The sequence below is a fragment of the Sapajus apella genome, unplaced genomic scaffold (genome assembly GCF_009761245.1).
Source record: "Sapajus apella isolate SASKATOON/1434 unplaced genomic scaffold, GSC_monkey_1.0 scaffold2, whole genome shotgun sequence".
In the NCBI taxonomy this organism is placed as follows: Eukaryota; Metazoa; Chordata; class Mammalia; order Primates; family Cebidae; genus Sapajus; species Sapajus apella.
The window spans coordinates 24,093,886-24,101,331 of NW_022436942.1; positions in this window are offsets into that span (position 1 = coordinate 24,093,886).

Below are 7,446 nucleotides of genomic sequence, written 5' to 3' on the forward strand. Positions count from 1 at the left end.
TCACCTCACCTTGCAAGATAGAGCAAGCCTTTGAGCTGTAGGATGCTGGACAAATTGCCAAAGAAAAGCTAAGAGTCTTCTACTCTAGGGACTGGGAGAGTAGAAGAATGCACAACATGGCCTTTCTCTTTTGCCTCCAGCTTAAGGATAGTTGGATTTCTTACTTACATTGGCAGCATTATGAGGGTGTCCAAAAAACAAAAACAAAAAACCCAGATGGGAAGATCTCAGTTTGGAACTTCGGATATGCTCAGCTCCTGAAGGAAAGCTGGCAATTTTTGGCAATACTCCCCAGATGGGAAACCACCAGGACTGGAGGTCCCTGTCAACAGAGAACAAAGCTATAAAGGGAGCCCCATTCATGGCTCACCTAAGCTGCCTTGCCTGGCATTCATCTTTGGCAGCCAGCTTTTACTTAGCACCTGAATGTGCCTGGCAGTGGTATCATGGCCATGCAAGCTGGTGCTCTGTGGCCTGTAGGGGTGACTCAGTGGTCACTGAGTGCCTATCTTCCTCCTTGTCCATGAGTCCTTGGCCCAATTTCATTCAGTCATCCATCCATTCAATCCATATTACTTATCCAATGCCTATTTTTCACAATGCTAGACACTGGTGACACCAAGATGGGTCACAGCCAGTCCCTGCCTTCATGTGTCTCACAGTTACTGGACTAGATGGAAAATCAAGCTGGGTGCAGTGGCTCACGCCTATAATCCCAGCACTTCGGGAGGCCGAGGTGGGCTGAAAACAAGATCGGGAAATCGAGACCATCCTGGCTAACATAGTGAAACCCCGTCTGTAATAAAAATACAAAAATTAGCCGGTGTGGTGGCATGCACCTGTAGTCCCAGCTACTTGGGAGGCTGAGACAGGAGGAACACTTGAAACCAGGAGGTGGAGGTTGCAATGAGCCGAGATTGTGCCAGTGCATTCCAGCCTGGGCGACAGAGCGAGGCACTGTCTCAAAAAAACACAAAAAAAAAAACAAGATGGAAAATCAAATATTTGCAGTGCAGTGTGATGAATACAGTAACATCTTAATAGAGATACGCAAAGATGCCTGGCTCTGTTGAAAGGAAATGGCCCCTGAACCACGTCTTGAGTTTTCAGACCCAGGGAAGAATACCTGCAAAGATAGAGAGGCATGATTAAGAATGACCCCCGAGAGAAGTTCAGTTGGACATAGTTGGAACAGAGTGTTTCCCTGCAGGGTGATGTGAAGAGAGGCTGGAAACAGGCCAGGCCAGGACACAGGTGCCTGTGTGCCACCCTTAGGAGTTTGGACTTCCTCCTGTCAACAGTGAAGAATTTTCAGTTGATAGTGACACACAGAGGTGGGTGGATCTGGATGAATGAATTCATGGATGGATGGGAGGAAGGAGAGACTGGATGCATGGCCAGATCAACTCAGTAGTGGGGTGAAGAAGAGACTGTGGAGCATAATAAATTAAGCAGGAAATCCAGCTAGCAAGCCAACACATGAAATGAAATGAGAAATTACATAGGCCTGAGCTAAGACAGTGTTGGAGGAGACTGAAAGAACCACAAGGTATCTAGAAGGCACATCAATGCATCGGATGTCGGGGGGAAAAAAGGGGTGGTCCAGATGATGTGATCAAGTTCTTGGGTTGGCAGGAAGCTCATGAGACTGACTATAAGGTGGTACAGTCTCACCACATGGGAAGCAGGAGGAAGTGCAGGCATGGTATTTGTGGGTGAGTGTTGAGCTCAGTTTTGAGTATGCTAAGGTTGAAATGCCCATGGGACATTAGATTGAGAAAAATAGAAAACACTAACTTGTATCAGGTGGGTGTGTGTAATGGGCAGAGTGTGCTCAGTGCTTTCCAGGTATCTGCTCATTTAATCTTCCCCAAACCCAGTGTGGAAGGGTGTCAGCTAGGATAAGCTAGGATGAGCTAGGCTGTTTAGCGGCAACAAACAGCCCAAAAATCTCAGTGGCTTAAAACAACAGTGCTTTGCTTCTAACAAATCCTCCACATCTACCGTGGTTGCCTAAGGGCTTTACTTCTTAATAAACTTACTCTAGGACATTGGAACAGCCTTGATGGAGCACACACTCCCTGGAATTTTTCCAGTTGCTGTGGCAGAGGGACAGAGAGGTCCGGGGCATCGCACAGACAAAGCAGCATCAGGACTGGAACAGCCTAGGACAAGCTAGGCTATTTATCACTTTTGCTCACACTTCATTGGCTGGAGCCAGTCACACCAAAGGGCAGGGAAAGGCAATTCTACCACATGCCTGGAAACTGGGAGACCTAGAACTATCTGGTGGCCAGGCTAATGACAGTCTCCAGAAGATGTAGTATTCTCATTCTAGAGGTCACTAAGGATCAGCTAAATGGATTGTACTGACAGCAGGTCAGTACAAGAGCCAGGTTTACCTGGTGCCCAAGGCCAGACTCCTAAACCCCACATCAATCTGGCTGGCTGTCCAGAGGAAGCTGGACAGAGCACGTGAGAGTACGGCACCTGGGCAGAAAGGAGTCCTTAGTTGTCACTGTTCTCCATTTAATGACAAGCACTCAACACACCTCCCCACAGCAAGGACAATGGTTGGCATTTGGAACACCTCTGCAAAGTGCTTTTCAACTCAGCACTGGGTATTAAGTGAACTCTGCTTCCCTGTAAGTTGAACTTAAAGCCATCTTGCTGTCTGTATTAGTCCATTTTCATGCTTCTCTGAAGAAATCTCTGAGACTGGGTAATCTATGAAGAAAAGACATTTAATTGACTCACAGTTCTGCATGGCTGGAGAGGCCTCAGGAAACGTACAATCATGGCAGAAGACACCTCTTCACAGGGTGGTAGGAAAGAGAATGAGGGCTTGCAGGGCAAATGCCAGACACTTATAAAACCATCAGATCTCATGATAACCCACTCTTATCATGAAAACAGCGTTGGGAAAACTGACCCCATGATTCAATTACCTCCCACCGGGTTCCTCCCACAACACGTGGGGATTATGGGAACTACGATTCAAGATGAGCTTTGGGTGGGGACATGGCCAAACTATATCACCATCCAAGGTAGAGTTTTGCATCAGAAATGAGCAAATAACACAACAAAATGGCAAACACAAGACAACTGCCCTTCTCTGGGCAGTATATCCAATGTCAGGCCCTCCCTGTATACAGTATAAGTCAATTAAAAGCATCAAGATTGACCACAGCCTTGCCTGAGCGAGTTGAGAGGATTAAATGAGATAGCCATGCATGGTATTTAGCACAGTGAGTAAAATATACTATCCTGCAGGCTCAGTAAATGGTAACTTCTACTGTTGTCTCCACTTTAGGGTCTCACAAGCACCTCGAGCCAATGTGAACTTGAAAATAGCACAGACCGTGGGGCCCTTTAGTGTGGCTACAAATTATTCTACACATACCACTACCTCTGGTTTGCAGCACAAACTCAGGGTCATTGTGCAGACCAGATGCAAACGTCATAATCAGTGAAGTGCTGCACCGCGTCGCTATGCGGCTGGCTGATGCGAAGATGAAGCTGTGACACAGCAAGCACAGAGTGCTGGGCTCACAACAGGAGCCTGGAGCTCTCACCCATCTCAGCCTTGGGCTGGCTTGTTGTGTAGGACAGCCATGTCCCCGCTCTCTGAGCCATTCCCAGTCCATAGAAGGAGAAGGTTGTGCAGGGTGGTCCCTGAGAGCCTGTGGGACTGCGGCATGGTCCCTGTGACCCTGAGCCTCCAAGTAAACTTCACATTATATCCAATGCATTTAATGCAGCCTGAAAGCCAGAATTTACTCTAGAAATATTTTGGTTCCCACAGAAGAGTTTTGAGACAAACTTCCCATAAGAGTTTTGACCCAGGACAAGAAGGGAGAGGGCACAGCTATACCTGAGGCAGCATGGAGGCAGAAGCAGTGTTTCTGGGGTACAGCGGTCTCAGAATAGATTGTACATGACCTGGCTGAAGAACGGGGGTGTCTGAGGGAAAGCTTCGAGTCTCCTGCATCTGATGGGGAAAGGAGAGACAGGCTCTTTCTAAGAGAGCTGCACACTGGACCCAGTCACCATCCATCATAGCCACAAGCCCAAAAGATGGTCTCAGAGAACAGCTGATATGGAAGGGCCATCAGCAGCATGGACAGCAAGATGTGGCCAAACGCTGCAAGGCAGCACCGGGGTAGGGTACCTCGTGGGATCAACCCCCCAACAACAGACTTGTGGGCCGCCACCCAAATTTAGAGGCAGCCACGGAGGCTGCTGCCCTAACAAGTTATCACCTAGGCAGAGAGCCCTATCAACTAGGCAGGGAGCCCTGCCTGACAGTTTCTCCCCTGACTCAATACATGCTGCAAATCTCAAAAGAGAAGGAAGGTGGAAGCATGTGATGAAAAGACCCCCACCGCACCAGGCCATGAGAGTCTTAAATGGGCTAGCTTGGGCACGTGGGGAGGCGGCTCAGCGGGGGGACACAGAAGAGGTTTGAATAGAGCTTAAAACTGAAACTTTACAATGAGCTTCAGTTATCTTAATTTCTGGGATAAGATGATGACAGTACTCAAGAATGGTTGCAAATTATGGAAGCCAGGTAAGAGTCTTTTCCACATGCTACAGCAGTTACTGAGTCCCTAAATGTAGTGGCTTTAGCAACCAAATTTGTCTTACTCGGGAGCTGCAGTCCAAGCAGGGACAGCTCACTGTGTCTGTTCTAAGGAGCTCCTGCACTCTCAGGCAGCACCCACACACTTAGCACCCAGAGCAGTGACCACCCTGCCCCTGCTGCTCAGACCCCAAGAGGGGAAGGGTGGCCAGCCCGAGCCCCTCACTGCTTCCAGAGGACACTGCTGGCCCAGATAGCACCCAGAGGGGCATCCCACTTACCCAGGTCCCTGAAGGCCTACCCCGTGAGGGCTCCTGAGTACAGCAGGGTGGGTGTGCATCTCAGGGGGATGGGTAGGGTGCAGGGTGGAGAGGACTTGGGAAGTGTGGATCAAGGCTGTTGGGGGACCAGGCTAATGTGTGGGGCATAGCCAGAGAGGCAGAGGGTGACCAACAGGCTCAAGCACAGGGCTCGGCTTCGGGTTCCACATAAGACCCACTTAAGGTTGCCCAGCCTGCCTAGAGCCTCCCTGGCCCTGGAGGATCCAGCAGGAGTGGCACAGCGTGGAGCGTAAGGTGGGACACGACTCCAGGGCTACACCTCCAGTCATTCAGAAGGCTTGTTGGAGGAGTGTCAGACGAACAGGAAGAAAACCTTGGCCCAGAAACGCCTGTCATTACCCTGGAGCTGGAGCTGGCCCAGCCGCACCACACCTCCGTGACGTACATCCATTTCACAGACCAAAGTTCTGTGGCTCAGGGAAGCCATGTGAGTCACAGCTCTGCTGCAGAGGCTGCCTTAGAAAAGATGTCCCAGACTGCCAGGATTGCCACAGTGTTCCCACCAGAGGGCACCCTAGCCTGGCATCAGAGGGTACCCAGTGCCTCCACCTAGGAAAGCCCTTTTCCTACAAGAAGCCCTCCTACGTTGATCAGCGTGGAGGGTGGCTTTCCTGGCTCTTCCCTGCCTGGAGTCTTCTCACTTTCCCAGGGGCTTCCCTACACGTGTTCAGCACCCGGCAGTGCACCCCTCCCGGGGCAGCCCACTGCCACTACCCCAGATGTTAACTTCCTCATCTCATGAACCAGTCTCCCCTCCTCCAGCCCACTATATGCCTTCACAGCTTTGGCTCCCAAAAGCTCCATTGTCAGGATGTGTCTCCCCAGGCACCAAAGGCTCTGAGGAAGACATCTGAAGGCTCCTGAGCCTGATTTTCAGGCCGGCCCCAGCAAAGCTCTCTAACTCATCCGCTAGGGTGCCTCCAACTTCCTTCTGCTCACATAATGCCACAATCAATAGCCTGTTCTTTGTGTAAGGACTGCTTTCATCTGTGGGGTTGGATTTCTCTCAAGAGTGTGTGTACTGGGTCATATACACATTTACACATGCCTGAATTCACTGAACAACTCCACGCTGCTTTCCGGAATATCAATACCACTCCACACCCCTAACCACAGCGCCCGAGGGTTCCCATACTCCCACCTCTCCACATCCACCTTTCTGATTCTTGCCATTCTGATGGTTCAAACATAGCTCATGGCCTGATCTGCATCTTCCTAAGGACTGGGGGCAGTCCTCATTTCTTCATATTCCTGTTAGCCATTTGGTCTTCGATGAACTGTCTATTGAGATCACTGGCCAGCTTTCTACTGGATTTCCTGTCTTTTACTTGTGGATTTGCAGGCATTCCTTATATATATAGACATTTCTTACACATACACATACACACACACAAACACACACACACACTCACGTGTGTGTATAAGGAATATATATATCTTCTCCCAGGCTATCAATTACCAATTAATTTTTTCTATGTAGTCTTTCACTAAACTGGATTTTTTCATTTTCATGTGGTCATGTTGATCCATTTTTTACCTGTTGGTTTTGACTTTTAAGATTTGCTTAAGAAATCTCTCCCCACCCATAAGTAAGGACATTCTCCGACATAGTCTTCTGCTTGCTTTTTAGCTTTGTCTATCCCGGCCTTTAATTCATCTGAGGCCTCCCATGGGACATGGTATGAACTAGACTCCAACTCTATGCTTTCCATATGGTGTGTCTATTTTTCACAAATCTCACCAACGTTTGCTTGTTGCAGCCCTCGTGAAACACCAGGCTTCACTGATGGGAAAGGGCCTATTGTGAGTGTCTGTGCTGCTCCATTAGTCTATTTACTCACTGCTGCACACTTCGTTATTACTATTTAATTTCAAGTCCTTCATTATTACTATTTAATTTCAGCACCTCTTTGCTTTCCTTTCATAACTGGCTTTGCTATAAATGAACTTTATTCTTTCAGAAAGAATTTTATCAAGTTCCTCAAAATAAATCCAGCTGGAATTTTTGTTGGGTTTGCATTGAGTTTGCAAACTAATTTAGGTGCAATTTATATCTTTAGAATGCTAGGTCAAAGTATTGCTGAATATGGTATAATTCCATTTAATCCAATTTTCTTCTTTTTCTTTTTCATTATAGAGTTTTATATTGTTCTCCATAAAAACCTTGTGCATACTTTATAAAGTTATATTGTAAATACTTCATTGTTTTTAATCTCTCTTAGGAATGGTATCTTATTTTATATATATAATGGTATCTTATTTTATACTCTCTCTCTCTCTCTCTCTCTCACTCTCTCACTCTCTCTCTCTCTCCATAGAGGTTTGCTTAAGAAATCTCTCCCCACCCATAAGTAAGGACATTCTGCCACATAGTTTGAATTTGCAAACTAATTTAGGGACAATTTATATCTTTAGAATGCTAGGTCAAAGTATTGCTGAATATGGTATAATTCCATTTAATTGGATTTTGTTTTTTTTTTCATTATAGAGTTTTATATTGTTCTCCATAAAAACCTTGTGCAT